General features: G+C 43.5%; 1 protein-coding gene across 1 annotated transcript in view; it reads right to left on the bottom strand.

Moving 5' to 3' along the window:
- The window catches only part of USP3 (ubiquitin specific peptidase 3), a 214,584-nt gene that overhangs the window by 121,319 nt on the left and 68,615 nt on the right, over window positions 1-24,650 (bottom strand). Inside the window, exon 2 of the mRNA XM_060151443.1 lies at window positions 7,754-7,973. The gene's annotated coding sequence lies outside the window, so the exon portion shown is untranslated. The remainder of the gene's footprint in view (window positions 1-7,753; window positions 7,974-24,650) is intronic.

Here is a 24,650-nt window from a genome sequence, read left to right as displayed (position 1 = left end):
AGTCCCCATACTCATCTCTTTTGACGGAACAATATTGATCACAAGACAGTATGGGAAGAGTGAAAGATATCAAGGTTAGTTGGTAAAATGCAAGAGAAACTATACATGTCAGCCATTCCTTAGGAAGAGAGACAAAGCAAGATGAAGAAAAAAACCCCAGCAGAACTGAAGAATGTTTACATTTTGCAACCACAATCGTGAAGTGAGCTCAGAAGCCAGTGGGAGTTTAACAAAATAGAGTTAAGGTCGAGGTGGAGGCTGCTCTGTGCAGATCCCCCTCCTGGTCGCCCAGGCAATGAGACATCGCCTTACAGTAATGAAATCATATTGAGAAGAAACCCACAAGCACAGGAGAATTTCTGGGTCTACAGACTTGCTGTTTCTCCCTCTGACTTTGGCCTAGTAAAGGTAGGAAACAGGTGAGGTAGTTGTGTGTATGTCTTTTACTCATTGGCACCATTGCCTAGGGGAAACTTCAGGAACCCAGGACTGCAAGTATCAGGGTAACTCCCTGGAGGGTGCCTGAGGGGCTTAGATCAGAGACTTATACCAGCCCTATCATTCAGGAGGGGTTAGAGAGAGAAGGGGCTGAGTCCACTCATTAGCTGGCTAATAACTCTTGAGTTTGTCATGGAGATGTCATGGAGAAGAGAAAATGAATGAGATGACATCCATGTCCCCAAGGTGAGGGGAAAGCAGATGCATGTACACAATTAGCTGTAATAGAAGCCACATTGAGGTGCGTGAACAAAGCACTACAGGAACCCTTTTCCTCTTTGGTATTCTTTTCCTTCTACAGGCCATGTTTTTACAGAAAAAACACTTAGCAAGTAATAAGCAAAAGGAAAAAATTAGGGTCATTCTATATTATACCATCCAGAAAGGACTATCATTAACATTTTGGAGTATGCCTTTTCAGACCTTTTTCTTATGCAAATATATGCATGGGTTCAAAACATATATATGTGTTCTGTCTATATATAGATAGATATTTTTCTAAGACAGAATTATACACCATATATAGGATTTTACCTTTTGGCATCTCACAATACACCGTGAATATCTTTTCAACTAACACGTATATATTGGCATCAACATATTTAATATCTGCATTGCATCCACTATTTGACTTTAAAATAATTTAGCTAATAATAATAAGGTGGAGAGATGGGGGTTCCTGTCCTTCCCCTTGAGTCAAGTGAGGGGGGCTCCAATGGCAACATTCAGAGAACCTGATACGTGTTTCTTACAGTTTTGGGAGCCAGCGTTGGCGTCAGATCCTGCCTAAGAGCCTAAAGGACAAATGTAGGGGTACATTTGTCCCTACAAATGTAGGGACAAATGTAGCAGCTGATGGACAAGATAAAGGAGAGGGACTGTGCTGGGATCAGCCTCTAATCCCAGAGTTGCCAGGTGAGGATGCAAGAGCGTTTCCCATGGACCACACACTGGAAAGAAACAAGTTGCTTGGTGATTGCATCAACATAAAGTGTACAGTGGATAAAGGAGCTCAGACTTTATTTCGATGCTACTGAGGACCCACTGGGAGGCTGAGATGGGGAAAGATGCTGTCAGAGCCTGGCTGTAGGAGATGCATCTACTAATTATGTTTAAGGCAACTGGAGACAGCGGAGACTAGAGGACAGGAAGTCAGTTCAGAGGCTAAAGTCTGAAGACAATGTTCCCTCCTTCCAGGGGAGTTAGTGGATCGGGTTCAAGTCTGGTTTCTACCATCGATGAACTTGGATCACTCACTTAACTTTCCTGGGCCTCAATATTCCACCCATAACAAGGGGATAAAAGCACCCCAAGGAGGGCTTCCCTGGTGGCGCAGTGGTTGAGAGTCCGCCTGCCGATGCAGGTGACAGGGGTTCGTCCCCTGGTCCGGGAGGATCCCACATGCTGCGGAGCGGCTGGGCCCGTGAGCCATGGCCGCTGAGCCTGAGCATCTGGAGCCTGTGCTCCGCAGCAGGAGAGGCCACAGCAGTGAGGGGCCCGCGTACCACAAAAAAAAAAAAAAAAAAACCACCCCAAGGAGTGATGAAAATGCTTTGGAACTTGCTAAAGGTGATGGCTGCACAATCTTGTGAATGTACTAAATGCCGCTGAAGTGTACACAATTATAATACTTAATTCCATGTCATGTGCATGTCACCTCAATTAAAAGGCAAAAAAGAAAATAACCCCAAGAGTTGTTGTGAAGATTGAGTCTGGTGGGTTAGTTTTTATAGTCACCCTTATATGGGCCAACATGAAACTAGCTTTCTTCCCATAATTACATTAACCCTTCTTGGCCCAGATTCCTCCACAGTTTCAGAGCCAGCAACTTATTTGGGTTCCCTTAAGGTTTTCCAGGCTTATAGTTCAATCTGGTTATTAAAATCTCAGTCACGGTGCAGTTTATAACTTCAGTGTCATTCCTTCTCCACAAAGAGGGTGTCTGTGCCAGCCTAGGCAGCGTGAGGGCTTGGCAGGAGACAAACGGTGGTTGATTACAGCGGGAGGTTGCATAACTGGTTCACAGTAACTTTGCGGGACTCCCCTAGCCCAAGCCATCACCATCTGGCTCCTGGCCACGGCCTCATCTGGCTGCTGCCCGGAGTTGGGGGGGCAAGGCTCTCCACCTGCTTCTGTCAGCGCCGCACTGAAGAGCTGGTCGCCCTGCAGGCGCTGTATGAGGTCTCCTTGGGCAGCATTCACCCCGGCCGCACCACAGAGGACCCCAGAGAGCAGCCAGGTCTGTTGGAGGTGGAGGATTGGTTGTCCCTCATTCCAAAGCTCTTCTCAGTGCCAGCTCGGCTGGGTGACCACTTGGCAGCCTGAGGCTCTCCCCTCCCCCTCCCAACCACCCAACTAATGTCCAGCATCCTCTTTTTTTTTTTTTTAATTTTTAAATTTTTTTTTTTTATTTTTTGCGGTACGCAGGCCTCTCACTGTTTTGGCCTCTTCCGCTACGGAGCACAGGCTCCGGACGCGCAGGCTCGGCAGCCATGGCTCATGGGCCCAGCCGCTCCGCGACATGTGGGATCTTCCCGGACCTGGGCACGAACCCGTGTCCCCTGCATTGGCAGGCGGACTCTCAACCACTGCGCCACCAGGGAAGCCCCAGCATCCTCTTGAGAGTCCTTCCCTGTGTCCTCCTAGCTCCTGGCCCCCCAGCTACCCACGGTGAAGCCACTCTGCCGAATTCTAATCCAGAACTTGTTTTCTCACTCGCCACTAGTTAAGAGACACATTTAAATCTCCTCCCCACTGGCTTCGTGCTCGATTTTTCACTGATTCACAACTAACGTTTTCTTTCGGGGACTTAATGAGGACAGATGACAGGCATGGTTGACGGCTCCTCCCTCGTTTGTCCCTGCTCCTGTCACAGTCATTACATGACAGACTCTAGGAAGACAGTCATTGAAGAAAAATGGATGGCAGAGAGAGAGAGAAAAGTCAGTCTTAACTTTTGTTCCCAAGCCAGCCCTCATCAGCTGTAAGCACACCCACCAGCCTCTGAGATGCTTGCTGGCCAGCACCTTAGACCTTCTGGCTCTCCTGAAGGGAGCTGCCACAGGAAGACGGACCAAAGAGTTAGGGCTTTTCAGATCATAATAGAAGAGGCTGAGAGGCCCAGCTCAAGCCCTGCTCCTGGCAGCTAAAAGTGCCTACGACACCAAAATCATAGTATAAGAAATGGCAGTACAGTAACCTCCTCTTTCTCTTTTCTGCATAAAGGACTCCTATCTATCTCTCCAAGCCCAGCTGAACACTATCCTTCTGGGGAGCCTCACCCACGCACCAAGGGGCAGTCAGGACTCCCTCTTCTGTGGGCCCCGTGGGGTGTGCCGAGGGTCCACGAAGCATCGGATGTGGAAGGGCCGAACGATCGGCACAGTGCCCTTCCTCTCTCCCCTGCGGCAGTGTCCCTGTGAGGGTCCCTGGACAGCCTATGTATATGCGAACAGGTGTTCTAAGCTACAAAGCACCATGTTAAAAACCATATTTATCTGGCTGGGTCTTATTAGCTGCTTGCACCTGTTCCCAAACTGTGAGCTCTCTGATGACAAGGATGCTTTATTTGTTTATTTTTTTAAGTGTAGCCTCAACACCTCACCATGCTGGGCACAAAAGTAGGCACTTGACAGATGTGCCGGACAGAAGCTGCCTTTACACAGGCCCACAGCCTGACCAGGAAGGCTGGCACCTGGCTCTTCAGAGCAGCACAGCCATTAGCTTGGCCTGAGCTGAGGGTCTGGCTGCTGCTGCTTCTTTGGAGACTCCTGCAATCCCGTTTGCCTTTGCCTGCTCCCAGGCGGAGAGTTGCTACCAACTCCCCCAGACTCCTGGCAGCTTCCCCCTGCTCACCCAGCGCTTGATCGTGGCCTCTCTCCTCAACTCCTCCTCCCACCCCCTGGCAGCATCCCCAGCACTGACCCCTGCGTGACTGACCCAGGGTTTGTCTTAGAAGGCCAGCCTTTGGGCCTCATGTGTGGCTCAAAACCCAGTAAATTTATCTCAGAGTTAGAGAGAACACCAATGACGTGAACTGATGGGTCAGTGGTGGTGGAAAGAGCAGGGGCAGACCTGGGGTTGCATCCTGGCTCAGCTGCTAACTAGCTGTGTGGTCAGGACCAGCTGCTGAACTTCTTAGAATCTCAGTTTTCTCTACTATTCATGGAGATTAAAACACACACACACACACACACACACACACACACACACACACACACACACACACACACACACACACACACACACACACACACACACCCCCCAGAACTCACAGGATCAAGAGTAAATACTGTGACACACACTAAGCCTCTGGCCTTGTGCTGACACATGGCAGATTCTCAGTAAGTGTTCGTTTCCTTCTTCTCCTCCTTTCAGCTAAGGCTTTTCCAAGTCTAAAAGTCCATGAGCCTTTGAAACACATGTTCCCATGTTAAACTATAACTTGGGAAGTTTACCAAGCTGCTAGAAAGTTTATTCTTCCCAGAGGAACAAGGATCTCGGGTGACAGAGACGACCTCTGCGTCCCACGTTCCCTGCAGCTCAGGAGAGGGTGCTGTAGGAGATCAGAGCTCACACACCACACCTGACCGAGGAGAGGAGAGCAGGGTCGGTTGGCAGAGAATCAACAAGTGAGCGAAAGCTCGGGAGCCTGGGAACGACGGTGGAGCTCAGAGAGAGAGGGCAGTGACCTGAGAGCAGATGAGTCTGTGCGCAGCTGGGAGCAGAGGGCTCAGCCAGGGACGCTCTGCGCTCCTGCCGCCCAACACAGGCTCCCAGGGAGACAGCAGAAGGGAGGCAGCAGTAGCCTCGGCCTCCTCTCCAGACGGGGGAAATGGCAAGATTGTGCAGACGCCGAACTTAACAGAGGGGTGGGGGACGAGTGGGGGACCAGTAGAGTCAACTCGCTGCCCTCCCTACGGGCAGTGGTCCTGAGAGCGATCCCAGCACCAGCGGCGTGGGCATCACCTGGGTTTGTTAGCGATACAGATCAGCAGGCCCCCCCTCAGACACCTCAACACGGACTCAGCCATCTGCGTTCTAATAAGCCCTCTGGGTGTCGCTGATTCTTGCTAAGGTTTGAGGACCGTCGCCTTGGGGGATGCTTTTAGTCATTTACCTGAAACTTCCTTCCCATTTCGAAGCGGTGGGAAGTGGCACAACACTGGAATGGTCGTAACCTTTAGAGACAAGAAGGTCTGAGTTCAGATCCAGACTCTGCCCCTAAGTGGCTGTGTGGCCTTGGACAAATCCATCAATCTCTCTGAACCAGTTTCCTCAAGCATAAAATATCTACCTCTCAGGATTAAGTGGTTAGGTTTGGAGAGAACGTGCAGAAAGCATTTAGCAGAGTGCCTGGCACATAGGAGCTGCCCATCATCATCATCATCATCACTGTCATCAGAACCACCCTGACTACGAAGAGGCCCTGGCACGAGTCAGGCCACACGGGGATCGTCTTGCTCCGTGAGTGTTTACTACGCTGCTCAGAATGCCCCTTAGTGCCACTTGGTGCTGGGCTGCATCCTCATTAGGCTAGGAGTGACTTAAAGACAACAATTCCTTTCAAATTTGATGAGAAACAAATATCTAATTCGGATATACCAAATGAAACGCCAAGGGGAAAACCACTCTCGTTACAATATAACCCAGCCATGTTCCCGCCCTACCCACATCCCCTTTCCACTTAGATAAGTCCCTTAAGCACACAGTAGCACCCGGCAAATATTTGTTGAATGTTGAATGAATGGATTGGCTCAATTTGATTCGAAAATGCCCAACTGTTGTGCAATAAAAGGAACTGAATTTGTGGCCAGGCCTTTAGCCTCCTGGGGTGGAAACATGGCAGAACCGGCCATAACAGTCACTTGGGTAGCCCACTGGAATCTTGGGAAATCAGGCACTGAAGGGATGGGAAGAGACCACGCTGGCCAGGACAGGGAACGGAGGTGGTTTTCTGAATTTAGCGAAGGCCTTGCACTATGAGATGGCTAGTGGCCCTCCATCCCCTGCTGTACGCGTCAGTGTCTGCTCCACCCCCTAAGCCCGCTGGGGGCTTGCCCATGCTGGAGAGTCAAATGTCCTGTGGCCTCTGCAATGCAGAGCGAACAGGAATCCGAGCACCAAAACTGGTGTGCCAGTTTGCTTCCCCCTGGGTTGGGGGGTGGGGGGAATGCACATATCGCCCTTCTCGTTTTGGCCAAAGGGCTATCGTTTGGGCCTTTGGCATCTTCTTTCACTCCCCAGACACTGCACAAGTCACCTGTGGCCTGGCTGCCGTCCCGCTCTTCTCCATTTATCCTCCCCTCTGTCTCCAACATAGATCGTATCTTCCACTCCCTGCTTGCAGAATAAAGTCCCAACACCTGGCAGGGCACTCATCCTTTGCAATTTGTCCCCAACCTGAATGTCCAGCTTGACCGCCCTCGGCCACACCTAACTTCTGCCTGCTAGTGCCCTGCTCTCTCATACGTCTGGCCACTGACTGAAGGGCCTTTCCTCCTGTTGTCTGCTTGGAGGACTCTGCCACCTCTTTCCAGAACCTGTTTAAATGCAGTTTTCTATGAAATGGACCCGCCAGCACCTAGCGGCTTCCTGAATACTTTCCTAGGTCTTTACTTAGCCTGGAAGTCTCCTTTTCCAACCCACAAATGCCTAGTGTCCTTTAGGACATGCCTCTAGTATTGCTTTAACAATTTTTTAAATTTTTTTTTTTGGACATAGTTTCAAACTTAAAGCAAAGTTGCAAGCATAGGACAAAGAATTCTTGTACATCTTTCACCCAGATTCCCTAAATATTAATGTTTTCCCACATTTGCTTTAACCTTCTCCTCATTCTCTCTCACTCTCCCCCCCGGGTGTATAATTTTATTTTTTTCTGAACAGTTCATGAGTTATTTTCAGACATTATACCCCTCTACTGCTTCAATGTGTATGTTTTCTAAAACCAAGGAAATTCTCTTATGTAATTAGAGAATAATTATCAAAGTTAGGAAATTAACTTTGATACTAATTATGATCTAATATACAGATCTTATTCAGATTTCACAAATTATCCCAATAATGTCCTTAATAGTAAAGACAATTCCCAGATCATCATTGCATGTAGTTGTTATGTCTCTTTAGTATTCTTTAATCTACAACAGTTCCCTGTTCTTTTTTTTTGCTCTTTCATGACAATTGACATTTTTGAAGTATCTAGGCCAGTTATTTTGTGGAAAGTACCTCATTTTAGGTTTGTCTGATATTTCCTTACCTTGGGTTCATGCTGTGCAGACTTGGCCAGGGTTGCCAGAGGTGATGCTGGGTTCATCTCAGGGTATCATATCAGGAGCTGTATGATGTCACTTTGTCCCATTTCTGGCGATGTTAACATCGGCCAGTTGGTTGATTTGTTGATATGTCTGACTCCTCCCCTGGCCCATGAGGCCCTTCTCAAGGTCAAGGAGGAACTCAGCCTTCGTGGCAGCTGGTACCTGAGGATATGGAGATATAGGGAAGTGAGAAGCACACACCAACTGATCCCCTCCCATGTGCCCAGCTCTGTGGCCACTTCTCATCTAAGCCTCACAGCAACCCTATAATTTAGTAGTTGTGCTCATTTTACAGTTGTGTTCAGAGAAGATGAAGAATTTGCCTGAGGACACTTGACTGGTAACTAGCAGATCCAGATTCAAATCCAGGTCTTCCTCTTCCCATAACATTTAGGCACTGGAGACAATAGATGGTCAACAACATGACTGGATATTTTTTAAACTTAAACAGAAAAATCTAACACCAAGACCATTGGAAAACTGAATACCCTCCTACATCAATGAGGATGCTTTTTATTCATTTATCCCTTCAACAAATATTTATGGTGGGTCTGCTATGTACCAGGCAGTGTCATAGATCATACAGATACAGTAGTAAACAAATAGCCTACATTCTAGTGGGACTCTGCAAATACCAGCAAATCCAGCTAAAGTGCTTGAACAGTAACAAGAAGGCTAGTAGTAGAGCACCTTCAGGGTTGATTCATTCAGCAGTTCAAAGATGTCATGGCTAAGATTTTTATTCTCTGAAATTCCCTTAGCTTTCCCTTTGGGGATGCAAGATGTTTGCCTTTAGTTTGTTTTTTTTTTAAATAAATTTATTTATTTATTTTTGGCTGTGTTGGGTCTTCGTTTCTGTGCGAGGGCTTTCTCTAGTCGTGGCGAGCGGGGGCCACTTTTCATCGCGGTGCGCGGGGCCCTCACTGTCGCCTCCTCTCTCGTTGCGGAGCACAGGCTCCAGACACGCAGGCTCAGCAGTCGTGGCTCACAGGCCCAGTTGCTCCGTGGCATGTGGGATCCTCCCAGACCAGGGCTCGAACCTGTGTCCCCCTGCATTAGCAGGCAGATTCTCAACCACTGTGCCACCAGGGAAGCCCTTGCCTTTAGTTTTAAGCAAGATATCCTCAAAGGAAACAAAGGGGATGTTCCTGTCATGGTCCCTTTAGATGGGAAAAGAAAGCCTTGCTATAATCTTCCCAGCCAACTTCCCTTCCACCTCCCCAGCCAGAACTACATCGCCAGCTGATGCAAATCCACCCCTTGGCCAGAGGGATAAGCTGCCATGTCTGGCTCAGGGAATCTAGATTTGCTCTGCTACCATCCAGATCACCTCCAGGTTCAGCCTTCCCCAAACTACTTTGTTGCCAGAAGAGTAGGAGGAGAGTGAAAAAAACCTGCAATTTTCTTCAAAGAAGCAAAGAGAGGGAAATATTCCCTCATTTACAGAATATTTACAGACTCTTGTCTTGTTTATGCAAATACAAGTTTGTGTCATTGCTATTCCTTATAGAATCCTCCCTCATGATCCACAGGTTATTGGTTCCAGCATCCCCGTGGATAGCAAAATTCGAGGATGCTCAAGTCTCTTACATAAAATGAATTGACTTTGGAACCCACAGACAGGGAGGGCCAACTGTATTCATTATATCAAGTTCTACTTCATTTTCCTTACTAAGTCATATAATGTCTCTCTTTATCTATCCCTGTATCTCTTGTCTCATTCCAAAATAAGGTCCCTTTTTGTAAAGGTACAGAATCTTAGCCAGGGGAGGTTTAAAAATATTTAATAACTGGTTCTAGGATGTGTACTGACCACTGCACAGTGTACGGTCCTGGAGGGTCCTTCTGCACCAGGCAATTTCACATTTAGTTGATGGATGGGGAGATCTAGGAAGACCCTAGTGGAGGGGTCAGAGAGGCTGGGGGGGACACTCAGTCCCTACTATTTGCCAACTGATATGGAATTACTTAAGAATTTTTTTAAATTTATTTTTTATTGAGGTATAATTGATCTATAACATTAGTTTTATGTGTACAATATAATGATTCGATATTTGTATACATTGTGAAATGATCACCATAATAAGTCTAGTTAACATGTGTTACCTTACTTAGTTACTAGTTTTATCTTTTTTTTTTTTTTGTCTTGTGATGAGAACTTTTAAGATCTACTCTCTTAGCAACTTTCAAATATGCAAGAGAGTGTTAGCAACTACAGTCACCATGCCATGTGTTACATCCTGGTGACTTATTTTATAGCTGGAAGTTTGTACCTTTTGACCCCCTGCACTCATTGTGCCCACCGCCCCCAACTCCCACCTCTGGCAACCACCAATCTGTTCTCTGTGTCTATAAGCTTGGGTTTTTTGTTTTTGTTCTTTAGATTCCACATATGAGATCACGTGGTATTTGTCTTTGTCTGATTTATTTCACTTAGCATAATGTCCTCAAGGTCCATCCATGTTGTCCTATACCCATGTTGTCCTAAATGCCAAGATTTCATTTTCTATGGCTGAATAACAGTCCATTTTATATATATATATATATATATATATATATATATATATATATATATTGCATCTTCTTTATTCATTCATCCATCAATGGATATTTGGGTCATTTCCATGTCCTGACTACTATAAGTAATGCAATAAACATGGAGGTGCAAATATCTTATCAACTTAGTGTTTTCATTTTCTTTGGATATATACGCAGAAGTGGAATTGTTGGATCATATGGTAGTTCTATTTTTAGTTTTTTAAGGAACCTCCATACTGTTCTCCGTAGAGGGTGTATCAATTTATATTCCCACCAACAGTCCACAAGAGCTCCCTTTTCTCCACATCCTCACCAATACTTAATTCTTGTCTTTTTAATAACAGCCATTCTGATAGGTGTGAGGTGATATCTCATTTTGATTTTGATTTTCATTTCCCCAGTGATTAGTGATGTGAAGCATCTTTTCATTGGCCACCCGTATGTCTTCTTTGGAAAAATGTCTACTCATCTCTGCCCATTTTAAAATCAGATTGTTTGCATTTTTCTATTAAGTTGTATGAGTTCTTTAAATATTCTGGATACTAACCCCTTATCAGATATGTGATTTGCAAATATTGTCTGCCATTCAGTAGGTTGCCTTTTCATTTTGTTGACTGTTTCCTTTGCTGTGCAGAAGCATTTTCGTTTGATACAGTCCCACTTGTTTGTTTTTGCTTTTATTGCTTTTTCTATTTTAATATTTTAATGTCCAGTATGATAGTGCCCATGTGATGTGCTGGACATCGGCTCCAATCTTCACAATGACCATTCTCAGTGTCAGTGTAATGACTACAGCAAGATCCTCCCAGCTTCTGCCCGTGGTCAGGCATTTGGGCCACTTCAGTTTTAAATGCAATATGAAGCTCGGATCTAAACATCTCTGTATGCACCTTTGTTTTATTTTTTTATATTTCAAAATACATAAAATGTATATATTTATAAATATATATTGCATATTTTTGTTTCCTTGGAACACATTTCCCAAAGTGCTATTTCAAGGTCAAAGGATAGGATCAATTTGATAATTTGCATGGTGATTTGAAAAGCATTTAAGGGACTTCCCTGGTGGCACAGTGGTTAAGAATCCGCCTGCCAATGCAGGAGACATAGGTTCGAGCCCTGGTCCGGGAAGATCCCACATGCCGCGGAGCAACTAAGCCTGTGCGCCACAACTACGGAGCTCGTGTGCCACAACTACTGAAGCCCGCGTGCCTAGAGCCTGTGCTCTGCAACAAGAGAAGCCACCAAAATGAGAAGCCCGCGCACCACAACGAAGAGTAGCCCCCGCTTGCTGCAACTAGAGAAGGCCCATGTGCAGGAACGAAGACCCAACACAGCCAAAAATAAATAAACAAAAAGCATTTAACTTAGCAGAAATTGTACGGCAGACTTGTTCACAAAACTTCAAAAAATGAAAGCCTATTTGTTGGTCACTCCTGACAAGTATAAATGGTGGAAATTAATAATTAGGCATCATTATGCAGAAATTCCCTTCCTTAGTGCAGGAACTATATTTCTGGTTAAGAAGTTTTTGCAATTGATTAGAATTAAAATTGGGAAATAAGCAGACTTTCAACAACAATAATAAATGAATGAATGAATAAATAGCATTTAACCAAAGGTTTAGAAACATCCATGCCTACTTTTTCAGACTACTGTTGCCAGGGGACCGGAAGGCACATGGTGTAATGGAAAGAGGGTGGGCACTGGAGTAAGGAGAGCTGGGCTCAGCTCTGGGCAATGTTACTCTACTAGGGGTTGGGGACTTGGCAGTCTCTTAGCTTGTCTGGGCCTTGGTTTCCCCAAGTGTAAAATGGGGGAGATGCCATCTCTCACAGCACCAGGCACAGCAGGCACTGATTGCCTCCATCTGTTCCTGACTTTGGCCTGAGGCCTGGCCACCCTTGTCACGCCCTCACCACGGGCGGACTCTGAACGATGAACTGTCAAAGGGCCCTTCGCCGTAAGGAAGCGCGTAGGCTGCCACCTCCTGGTGTAAAGAGTTAGTGTCCAGATGACTTTGGGGATCAAGCTGCTCCCCCTTGTGTCCCTGTGAGGATCTGCCCCAAGGGTGAAGCTGCCAAAGAAAAGGAAGGTTCTTCCCACCTAGACTGGCCCTGGTGTCGGTGGTGGCTTTAAAGTGAGGTCCTCCTTCTGCCAGTGCAACTCTGGGGGAGAGATGATGCGGGGTTTTGAAAAGCTGCCTGTAAAGGAAGCTGTTTTTACTTTTGGAGACTGTGAAGGTGCTGGTAAAGGCATCTTGGCAAAAGCAGGAGGCCTTTATCAGTGATTTATTAAACCCTGTTTAGAAAGGCTGACAGCAGTGGTCAATCAGCCCACAAATACTTACAGGGCACCTACCACGTGCCAGACATGTGCTTTGATAAACAACCTTGAACAAGACAGGCAGGGTCCCTGCTCTCCTTGTCTAGTGGGGAAGTTTAGGAATAAGATTCTTTTTTAACTGATATACTTTCTTCTACTTATTTAATTGAAGACAAAACGACATCTAAGCTGAAAAACTTAAAACACAGTATTTCACCTTCCAAACACTGTAGCTATTTTTATTTCAACACCTTCCAGCCCTTGTACACTTGTGTGCACATTTTTACAGAGCTATAATCATAACACCTGGTATTCTGAAGTTAGACACGTTTCACTCCCAATAAACACTTCTCTGTTGCTACTTGATCTTCATAATTATCCTTATAGCTCTATAAGAGACAAGTGTGTACCTGTATCATAATCTATGTAGCGAGTCCCCTAAGCTTAGACTCATAATTTTTTTCCTTTCTTTTCTTGCTATAATAGATATTGCTGACGTTAACTTCTTCATGCAGATTTTTATCGCATTCCTTCTCAGTGATCATGAACATGGTTCATCCTATGTGTTGCCATATTGCTTCCCAAAAGAGCTGTTACTAATTTACAATACAATGCCACCAATATTATATCCGTGAGTCACTTTTGCTGCAACATCAGGTACATTGAATATTGTTGCTTTTACACATTTTTGAGAATTACATTTTTTTTTTTTTGCGGTACGCAGGCCTCTCACTGTTGTGGCCTCTCCCGTTGCGGAGCACAGGCTCCAGACGCGCAGGCTCAGCGGCCATGGCTCACGGGCCCAGCCGTTCCGCAGCCTGTGGGATCTTCCCGGACCGGGCCACGAACCCGCGTCCCCTGCATCGGCAGGCGGACTCCCAACCACTGCACCACCAGGGAAGCCCGAGAATTACATTTTTAAATGGGGTCCCAAATTTCCTTTAATCTGCATTTCTCTGGATACCAGTAGGCAGGTTCTTTTTTGCACGTGACTATTTATAATTGCTCATGTGAAATGTCTGTTCATATTGTGGTTAAAATTTTGAATGAGTATCTTGTTTGATGTCTTTTCCTAGAGAACAGCAATAGAAGATTGCAGTATTGCAGCCCAGGATGTGAGAAAGGTACTTACTGCTTTAATAACTGGGTTAATAACTCCTAATGGGGTCTTCCTAAGAAAGCTCAGCTGTTTCAGAATCTAAAGTGCAAGTCTCTTCTGCTGCCCAGAGCTACAAAGTGAGAAAAGAGATTCTGTAACCCTTGGCTGTGCTTGACTCGGTAGTGGAAATGACATGATTTCCCACTGTTTATGAAAAAGAGTTGGACATCAGCCTAGGTTACAATAATGCAAATGAAAATTATGTGACTGGAGAGTTAATTTGTTTCCTAGTGACTCTGAAGAAATACAGAGTGTCCTTGAGGTTGGAAGGGTCCATGGTCCAAACCCCTGGCCTGGAGAAGTGAAGTGGCTTGCCTAAACTCACACAGCAAACTAGACCCCCAGCTACTGATTCCCCTTGCATCTTTCCTGTGTCCTGAATGTAAATGAACCTGTGATTCCCTCCTTCCTGACCCTCCCCTACCCCCTGCATGGAAACTGGCCACCTCCCAGCCTGGATGATTTCTGGAGCACAGCTCTGGGAATGCTTTCTGTGCTGGGAGTTAGTTTCCTTTTTCTACATAGCTTCCAACAAGAACTCCGGGCCTTTCCTCTCTAACTCAAAGTATTGCACCGTGCAGGGTTCTGAGCAGTAGCTAAAATACTTTTCCAGAGCACAAGTCCTTCTTGTGAAAGAAGACAGCAAATGTTAGAAATGGGACCTGTGTGAGGGTGAGCTATTCTGACTGTCGGTAAGGCTTTTTGGTTTAATCTATCACTACTTTTTTCTGGGATGATTAGATGACGGGAAATAACATTTCATTAACACATACCCTGTAGTAGGCACTACCTCATTTAATTTCTTAAAAACACCTATGGAGTAACAGATTTGGAAAGGAGGCTCAGAGAGGTTAAGTAGCTAATTCGACCAGCTCCCAAAGCGAAGATGTCACTGTCTCACTGATTCTCAATGAGGAATGGAATGGCCAATCAGAATCACCTGGGAGCTTTTTCAAACTACTCATATATGTTTCCCATTGAGAACAACTGCACCCTATAGGGCCATCTGTAGGATTTGTGTGCCCAGGGTGCCATCCCACAGATGTTCAAGCCTGGACAGGTGTCAACAAACTGATGACGTATTGTAGTCAGCACTCTGCCACTGTGGGTCCCGCATCCGCCAATACAGAGGGCTGACTGTACTTTGCAATTTTATATGAGGGACTTGAGGATCCGCAGATTTTGGTATTCTGGGGGGGGGGGATGGTGGTTCTAGAACCAATCCCCTGCAGATACTGAGGGTCAACTGTAGTAGGCGGGAGATAGAAATCCATGCAGAGGGGCTGTAACAAAGACAAGGAAAATGAGTGTCTGGAACAATTCCTTAGAGAAGAAGAAATAGAAGACTCCTACTGATTGGGACACAGGGGAATATAACTCAGGACCAGAGAAGAAAGTACTCTTGGAAGGGGGGTGCAAGGGGGCAGGGCCCAGGGCAGGCTGACCCATTCCCAGGAAAGATGTGGTGGGAGGGAGGTGTGGTGCAGGACTTGGGGCAGAATCTCTGTCTACCACACTCAACAGAGAGGCAGCAGCTGAGGTAAGAGGAGCACTTGACCAGGAGTTCTTAGACACAATCCTGGCTGTGTGTCTTCAGGCAAGTCACATTACCTCTCTGTGACATGGTTTCTTTCTCTTCACAACAGGCATAAAAATAACCTTCTCTGGCTACCTCTCAGGGGCATTATGGGAACTGACAGAGTTAACTTATATCAAAGTTTTTATAAATTGTGAAACACTGTGAAAACTTCACAGAGGGGCTACTAGGGTATAGCAGTAAGTTCTAATTCATTGTCATGCAGAATTTCAGCCCCTCAGTTTGTTCTTTGCTATATTTTATTGGCGGCATTTGTGCAGTAAATCCTGGAATGGGGAAAGCCCCCTGTGTTAATGTCCCCTGATCTTGTTGCACCTGCAGCCCAGCTAGTATGAATTTCAGCTACATAGAAAATACCTTCTGATAGTGGTCTGACTGCCCTTTAAAAAACCCAGGTCTTGTTCTTAAAAGAGAGGTTTTTTTTTTTTTTTTGGCAAAAAGTTCACTCATACAAGAATATATATATAACATGTAAGTACAATTTAAAGAATAATAAAACAAATCGCATACTAAGCTTAAGGAAAAATGTCACCTGCAATGCTCCCACTTATCCTTTGCTGCTGCATTCTCTTCACTCTACTGTCCTCATTTTGTGTTCATCATTCTCTTGCTTTTAAGAAATAGCTTTACTGCAATCTACAGATTCAATGCAATCCCTATCAAACTACCAACGGCATTTTTCACAGAACTACAACAAAAAATTTCACAATTTGTATGGAAACACAAAAGACCCCGAATAGCCAAAGCAATCTTGAGAAAGGAAAATAGAGCTGGAGGAATCAGACTCCCTGACTTCAGACTATACTAAAAAGCTACAGTAATCAAGACAGTATGGTACTGGCATAAAAACAGAAATATAGATCAATGGAACAGGATAGAAAGCCCAGAGATAAACCCACACACATATGGTCACTTTATTTTTGATAAAGGAGGCAAGAATATACAATGGAGAAAAGACAGCCTCTTCAATAAGTGGTGCTGGGAAAACTGGACAACTACATGTACAAGAATGAAATTAGAACACTCCCTAACACCATACACAAAAATAAACTCAAAATGGATTAAAGACCTAAATGTAAGGCCAGACACTACAAAACTCTTAGAGGAAAACACAGGCAGAATACTCCTTGACATAAATCACAGCAAGATCCTTTGTGACCCACCTCATAGAGAAATGGAAATAAAAACAAAAATAAACAAATGGGACCTAATGAAACTTAAAGCTTTTGCACAGCAAAGGAAACCATAAACGAGACGAAAAGACAACCCTCAGAATGGGAGAAAATATTTGCAAATGAAGCAAGTGACAAAGGATTAATCTCCAAAACTTACAAGCAGCTCATGCAGCTCAATATTAAAAAAACAAACAACCCGATCCAGACAGACTGGGTCAAGATGGTGGAGTAGAAGGACGTGCGCTCACTCCCTCTTGCGAGAGCACCAGAATAACAACTAACTGCTGAACAATAATCGACAGGAAGACACTGGAACTCAGCAAAAAGATACCCCGCATCCAAAGAAGAAGCCACAATGAGACGGTTTGAGGGGCGCAATCACAATAAAATCAAATCCTGTAACTGGTGGGTGGGTGACTCACAAATTGGAGAACACTTATATCACAAAAGTCCACCCACTGGAGTGAAGGTTCTGAGACCCAGGTCAGGCTTCCCAACCTGGGGGTCCAGCAATGGGAGGAGGAATTTCTAGAGAATCAGACTTTGAAGGCTAGTGAGATTTGACTGCAGGACTTTGACAGGATTGCAGGAAACAGAGACTCCACTCTTGGAGGGCACACACAAAGAAGTGTGCGCATCGGGACCCAGGGGAAGGAGCAGTGACCCCATAGGAGACTGACCAGACCTACCTGCTAGTGTTGGAGGGTCTCCTGCAGAGGCGGGGGGCAGCTGTGGCTCACCACAAGGACAAGGACATTGGCAGCAGAAGCTATGGGAAGTACTCCTTAAGGTGAGCTCTCCCAGAGTTTGCCATTAGCCCCACCAAAGAGCCCAGGTAGGCTCCAGTGTTGGGTTGCCTCAGGCAAAACAACCAACAGGGAGGGAACTCAGGCCCACGCATCAACAGTCAAGCCAACTAAGGTTTTACTGAGCTCTGCCCACCAGAGCAACAGTCAGCTCTACCCACCACCAGTCCCTCCCATCAGGAAACTAGCACAAGCCTCTTAGGTAGCCTCATCCACCAGAGGGTAGACAGCAGAAGCAAGAAGAGCTACAATCCTGCAGCCTGTGGAACAAAAACCACATTCACAGAAAGACAGACAAGATGAAAATGCAGAGGGCTATGTACCAGATGAAGGGACAAGATAAAACCCCAGAAAAACAACTAAATGAAGTGCAGATAGGCAACCTTCCAGAAAAAGAATTCAGAATAATGATAGTGAAGATGATCCAGGACCTCAGAAAAAGAATGGAGGCAAAGATTGAGAAGATGTAAGAAAGGTTTAACAAAGACCTAGAAGAATTAAAGAACAAACAAACAAGAGATGAACAATACAATAACTGAAATGAAAACTACACTAGAAGGAATCAATACCAGAATAACTGAGGAAGAAGAATGGATCAGTGACCTGGAAGACAGAATGGTGGAATTCACTGCTGTGGAACAGAATAAAGAAAAAAGAATGAAAAGAAATGAAGACAGCCTAAGAGACCTCTGGGACAACATTAAACGCAACAACATTCACATTATAGGGGTCCCAGAAGGAGAAGAGAGAGAGAAAGGACCAGAGAAAATATTTGGAGATTAGAGTCAAAAACTTCCCTAAAATGGGAAAGGAAATCACCACCCAAGTCCAGGAAGCACAGAGAGACCCATACAGAATAAACCCAAAGAGAAACACGCCGAGACACACGGTAATCAAACTGGCAAAAATTAAAGAAAAATTATTGAAAGCAGCAACGGAAAAACAACAAATAACATACAAGGGAACTCCAATAAGGTTAACAGATGATTTCTCAGCAGAAACTTTACAAGCCATAAGGGAGTGGCATGATATATTTAAAGTGATGAAAGGGAAGAACATACAACCAAGATTACTCCACCCAGCAAGGAACTCATTCAGATTCGATGGAGAAATCAAAAGCTTTACAGACAAGCAAAAGCTAAGAGAATTCAGCACCACCAAACCAGCTCTACAACAAATGCTAAAGGAACTACTCTAAGTGGGAAACACAAGAGAAGAAAAGGACTTACAAAAACAAACCTAAAACAAGAAAATGGTCACAGGAACATACATATCAATAAGTACCTTAAACGTGAATGGATTAAATGCTCCAACCAAAAGACACAGGCTTGCTGAATGGGTACAAAAACAAGACCCATATATATGCCTTCTACAAGAGACCCACTTCAGACCTAGGGACACGTACAGACTGAAAGTGAGGGGATGGAAAAAGATATTCCATGCAAATGGAAATCAAAAGAAAGATGGAGTAGCAATACTCATATCAGATAATATATACTTTAAAATAAAGAATGTTACAAGAGACAAGGAAGGACACTACATAAGGGTCAAGGGATCAATCCAAGAAGAAGATATAACAATCATAAATATATATGCACCCAACATAGGAGCACATCTAAACATAAGGCAACTGCTAAAAGCTATAAAAGAGGAAATTGACAGTAACACAATAAGAGTGGGGGACTTTAACACCTCACTTACACCAATGGACAGATCATCCAAAATGAAAATAAATAAGGAAACAGAAGCTTTAAATCACACAATAGACCAGATAGATTTAGTAGATAGATTTAATTGATATTTATAGGACATGCCATCCAAAAACAGCAGATTACACTTTCTTCTCAAGTGAGCACAGAACATACTCCAGGATAGATCACATCTTGGGTCACAAATCAAGCCACAGTAAATTTAAGAAAATTGACATCATATCAAGCATCTTCTCTGACCACAATGCTATGAGATTAGAAATGAATTACAGGGAAAAAAACGTAAAATACACAAACACATGGTGGCTAAACCATACGTTACTAAATAACCAAGAGATCACTGAAGAAATCAAAGAGGAAATCAAAAAATACCTAGAGACAAAAGACAATGAAAACACAATGATCCAAAACCTATGGGATGAAGCAAAATCACTTCTAAGAGGGAAGTTTATAGCTATACAAGCCTACCTCAAGAAACAAGAAAAATCTCAAATAAACAAGCTAACCTTACACTTAAAGGATCTAGAGAAAGAAGAACAAACAAAACCCAAAGTTAGTAAAAGGAAATAAATCATAAAGATCAGAGCAGAAATACATGAAATACAAACAAAGAAAACAATAGCAAAGATCAATAAAACTAAAAGCTGGTTCTTTGAGAAGACAAACAAAATTGATAAACCATTAGCCAGACTCATCAAAAGGGAGAGGACTCAAATCAATAAAATTAGAAATGAAAAACGAGAAGTTACAACAGACACCACAGAAATACAAAGCATCCTAAGAAACTACTACAAGCAACTCTTTGCCAATAAAATGGACAACCTGGAAGAAATGGACAAATTCTTAGAAAAGTATAACCTTCCAAGACTGAATGAGGAAGAAATAGAAAATATGAACAGACCAATCACAAGTAATGAAATTGAAACTGTGATTAAAAATCTTCTAACAAACAAAAGTCCAGGACCACATGGGTTCACAGGTGAATTCTATCAAACATTTAGAGAAGAGCCAACACGCATCCTTCTCAAACGCTTCCAAAATATTGCGGAGGAAGGAACACTCCCAAACTCATTCTATGAGGCCACCATGACCCTGATACCAAAACCAGACAAAGATACTACAAAAAAAGAAAATTACAGACCAATATCACTGATGAATATAGATGCAAAAATCCTCAATAAAATACTAGCAAACAGAATCCAACAACACATTAAAAGGATCATACACCATGATCAAGTGGGATTTATCCCAGGGATGCAGGATTCTTCAATATACATAAATCAATCAATGTGATACACCATATTAACAAATTGAAGAATAAAAACCATATGATCATCTCAATACATGCAGAAAAAGCTTTTGACAAAATTCAACACTGATTTATGATAAAAACTCTCCAGAAAGTGGGCATAGACGGAACCTACCTCAACATAATAAAGGCCATATATGACAAACCCACAGCAAACATCATTCTCAATGGTGAAAAACTGAAAGCATTTCCTCTAAGATCAGGAACGAGACAAGGATGTCCACTCTCACCACTATTACTAAACACAGTTTTGCAAGTCCTAGCCACAGCAATCAGAGACAAAAAAGAAATAAAAGGAATACAAATTGGAAAAGAAGAAGGAAAACTGTCACTGTTTGCAGATGACATGACAGTATACATAGAGAATCCTAAAGATGCCACTTTAAAACTACTAGGGTTAATCAATGAATTTGGTAAAGTTGCAGGATATAAAATTAATGCACAGAAATCTCTGGCATTCCTATACACTAATGATGAAAAATCTGAAAGAGAAATTAAGGAAACACTCCCATTTACCACTGCAACAAAAAGAATAAAATACCTAGGAATAAACCTACCTAGGGAGACAAAAGACCTGTATGCGGAAAACTATAAGACACTGATGAAAGAAATTAAAGATGATACCAACAGATGGAGAGATATACCATGTTCTTGGATTGGAAGAATCAATACTGTGAAAATGACTATACTACCCAAAGCAATCTACAGATTCCATGCAATCTCTATCAAATTACCAATGGCATTTTTTACGGAATTAGAACAAAAAATCATAAAATTTGCATGGAGAAACAAAAGACCCCGAACAGCCAAAGCAGTCTTGAGGGAAAAAAACGGAGCTGGAGGAATCAGACTCCCTGACTTCAGACTATACTACAAAGCTACAGTAATCAAGGCAATATGGTACTGGCACAAAAACAGAAACATAGATCAAAGCAACAAGATAGAAAGCCCAGAGATAAACCCACACACCTATGGTCAACTAATCTATGACAAAGGAGGCAAGGATACACAATGGAAAAAAGACAGTCTCTTCAATAAGTGGTGCTGGAAAAACTGGACAGCTACATGTAAAAGAATGAAATTAGAACACTCCCTAACACCATACACAAAAATAAACTCAAGAAGGATTAGAGACCTTAATGTAAGACCGGACACTATAAAACTCTTAGAGGAAAACACAGGAAGAACACTCTTTGACATAAATCACAGCAAGATCCTTTGTGACCCATCTCCTAGAGTAATGGAAATAAAAATAAACAAACAGGACCTAATGAGACTTCCAGCTTTTGCACAGCAAAGGAAACCATAAACAAGATGAAAAGACAACCCTCAGAATGGGAGAAAATATTTGCAAACAAATCAATGGACAAAGGATTAATCTCCAAAATATATAAACAGCTCATGCAGCTCAATATTAGAAAAACAAACAACCCAGTCCAAAAATGGGCAGAAGACCTAAATAGACATTTCCCCAAAGAAGACATACAGATGGCCAAGAAGCACATGAAAAGCTGCTCGCATCACTAATTATTAGAGAAGTGCAAATCAAAACTACAATGAGGTATCACCTCACACCAGTTAGAATGGCCATCAACAGAAAATCTAAAAACAACAAATGCTGGAGAGGGTGTGGAGAACCCTCTTGCACTGTTGGTGGGAATGTAAATTGATACAGCCACTATGGAGAACAGTATGGAGGTTCCTTAAAAAACTAAAAATAGAATTATCATATGATCCAGCAATCCCACTACTGGGTATATACCCAAAGAAAACCATAATTCAAAAAGACACATGCACCCCAGTGTTCATTGCAGCACTATTTACAATAGCCAGGTCATGGAAGCAACCTAAATGTCTATCGACAGACAAATGGATAAAGAAGATGTTGTACGTATATACAATGGAATATTACTCAGCCATAAAAAGGAACGAAATTGGGTCATTTGTAGAGACGTGGGTGGGTCTAGAGACTGTCATACAGAGTGAAGTAAGTCAGAAAGAGAAAAATATCGTACATTAACGCATATATGTGGAAGCTAGAAAAATGGTACAGATGAACAGGTTTGCAGGGCTGAAATTGAGATGTAGAGAACAAACGTATGGACACCAAGGGGGTAAAGCGGCTGGGGGTGGGGGTGGTGGCGGGATGAATTGGGAGATTGGGATTGATATGTATACACTGATGTGTATGAAATTGACGACTAATAAGAGCTTGCTGTATAAAAAAATAAAATTCAACAAAACACAACAAAACAAAAAAACAACAAAAAAAGAAATTCAACTGCAAATGCTGTGTCAATAGTATTCTGAAGGCAGAAATAAGTATAACATAACAAACCAAGACTGGAAGAATTCATAGGACCAAGAGATCAGACTGAGCCGGAGTTGCTGGATAAATTTTCATGGAGAAGGTGGGACTTGAATTAGGTTTTGAAGGATTGGCAAGATTTCAAGGAATGAGAACTGTTTTCTAGGTGGAGGAAGCAGTGTAAACAAAGGGCCACCTGGAGAAGGTGTGGAAGTCCAGAGTTAACACTGGTAAAGACCAGGCACTAAGCAGTCCTAATGCTTACTGGCCAAGTAGTCTCAGTTGCTGGGCTTGAGGGGAGGTCCCTGCAGAGGCACTGGGGTAGAGGAGGGATGCTGAGGTTGTGGTGGCGTGCTCAGGACAGCAGTCAGAGATGGCTTCCTCGCAATTTAACCCTCTGCTGAAGTATTTTAGTATTTTTACAAACAGGACAGCTCCATCCGTGCACACAGGCTAAACGTCTGCCCTGCATTGGAGACTCAGGCAGCTGAGGATGGAAAGACAGCATGGAGTTAAATTGTGAAGGGCTTTGAATGCCAGGGGGTCTGGGATTCCCGAAACAAACATGACCCTCATTTATTTTTAGAGACAAACCTTAGGGAACCCCTCCCTCTATAAATATCTAATAATAAATGAATAAATAAACAATAGTATATCTACATAATGGAATAGTCTGTAATTATTAATATCAAGTTTCTGAAGACTCTTTAATGACACGGAATAAGTGGAAACAAAACGTGTATAGAGTATAATACCAATTTAGTAACTACAAATATGAAGATAAGAATAGAAAAACCAACATCAAAGTGTAAACTGTGGTTATTTTTGGATGGTAGCATTATACTTGATTTTTATTTTCATCATTACTTTTTTCTATGTTTTAACTTTTTCTATAATGAGCACATGTTACTTTTATAATAAATACATAATAAACGTTATTTTTCAAAAGCAAAGCTTAAAAGTGGAGTTTGGTGCGGTGGTTGCCATTGCTACTATCTTATTCTTTCTAAGCAGGTGAACTGCATTCTCACTTTCACAGTATCCAGGAACTGGGCGCCCACGTGATTCAGTTTACAGTAGCTGAGCAACCTCTGTCCCAGTGGTGTCAGACTGCCTGTCACTGAGCACATGACTGGGAAAGCCTCTCACTTGTCATCATTCCCGAAAGGTCCTCGGGTGCACCTGTAATTCCAGCAATTCCCCGAGGTTTTTCGGGCCCCAGGAAAGGCACAGGACCTCCCTGAGCATGCTCGAGGACTGACACCGAACTGTAGGCAGCTAGAGCACATTCAGATGCAAATTCTCATTTTATAGTTGAGAAAACAGGCCAGAAAGAAGGCTCTTGCCCAAGGTCACACAGTGAATTAGCGGCAAGGAGAGACTTGGGCCCAGGGCTGCTGGGTCGTGGGCTCTGTTATCAACAGTCACAGGCTCTTAGACGACTGTCTTTCCCAGGTTCTGTTCAAATTTGTTTTCTGTCTACTCTTGAGTAACTACACAGTCAGATGTAGTTTGGGTTAAAGTTCACAGAATGACTTCTATTCTTGTCTGTTTAGTTCCACGCTCCCTGGGTTTCTTCGACTAAATTCTGATCTCGTTTAAATCTCATACTGTATCAAAATGGTGAAAATATTCTTTGAAAACAGTCAGGCAGTTCCTCAAAAAGTTACACACAGCGTTACCCAGCAAATTCCACTCCTAGGCATGAATCCAAGAGAAGTGAAAGCCTGTGTCCACACAAAACTTGTATACCAATGTCTATAGCAGCATTATCTGTAATAACCAAAAACTAGAAACAACCTAAATGTCCATCAACTAGTAAGTGGATAAACAAAATGTGCTCCAGATATTGAGAACAAACCAGTGGTTACCAGTGAGGAGGAGCAAGACTGGGGTGGGGGAGCAAGAGGTAC

This window comes from Lagenorhynchus albirostris, chromosome 1 (assembly GCF_949774975.1).
Source record: "Lagenorhynchus albirostris chromosome 1, mLagAlb1.1, whole genome shotgun sequence".
Classification (NCBI taxonomy): Eukaryota; Metazoa; Chordata; class Mammalia; order Artiodactyla; family Delphinidae; genus Lagenorhynchus; species Lagenorhynchus albirostris.
The sequence above is the reverse complement of the archived record's forward strand: the minus strand, read 5'-3'. Positions and strand labels throughout refer to the sequence as shown.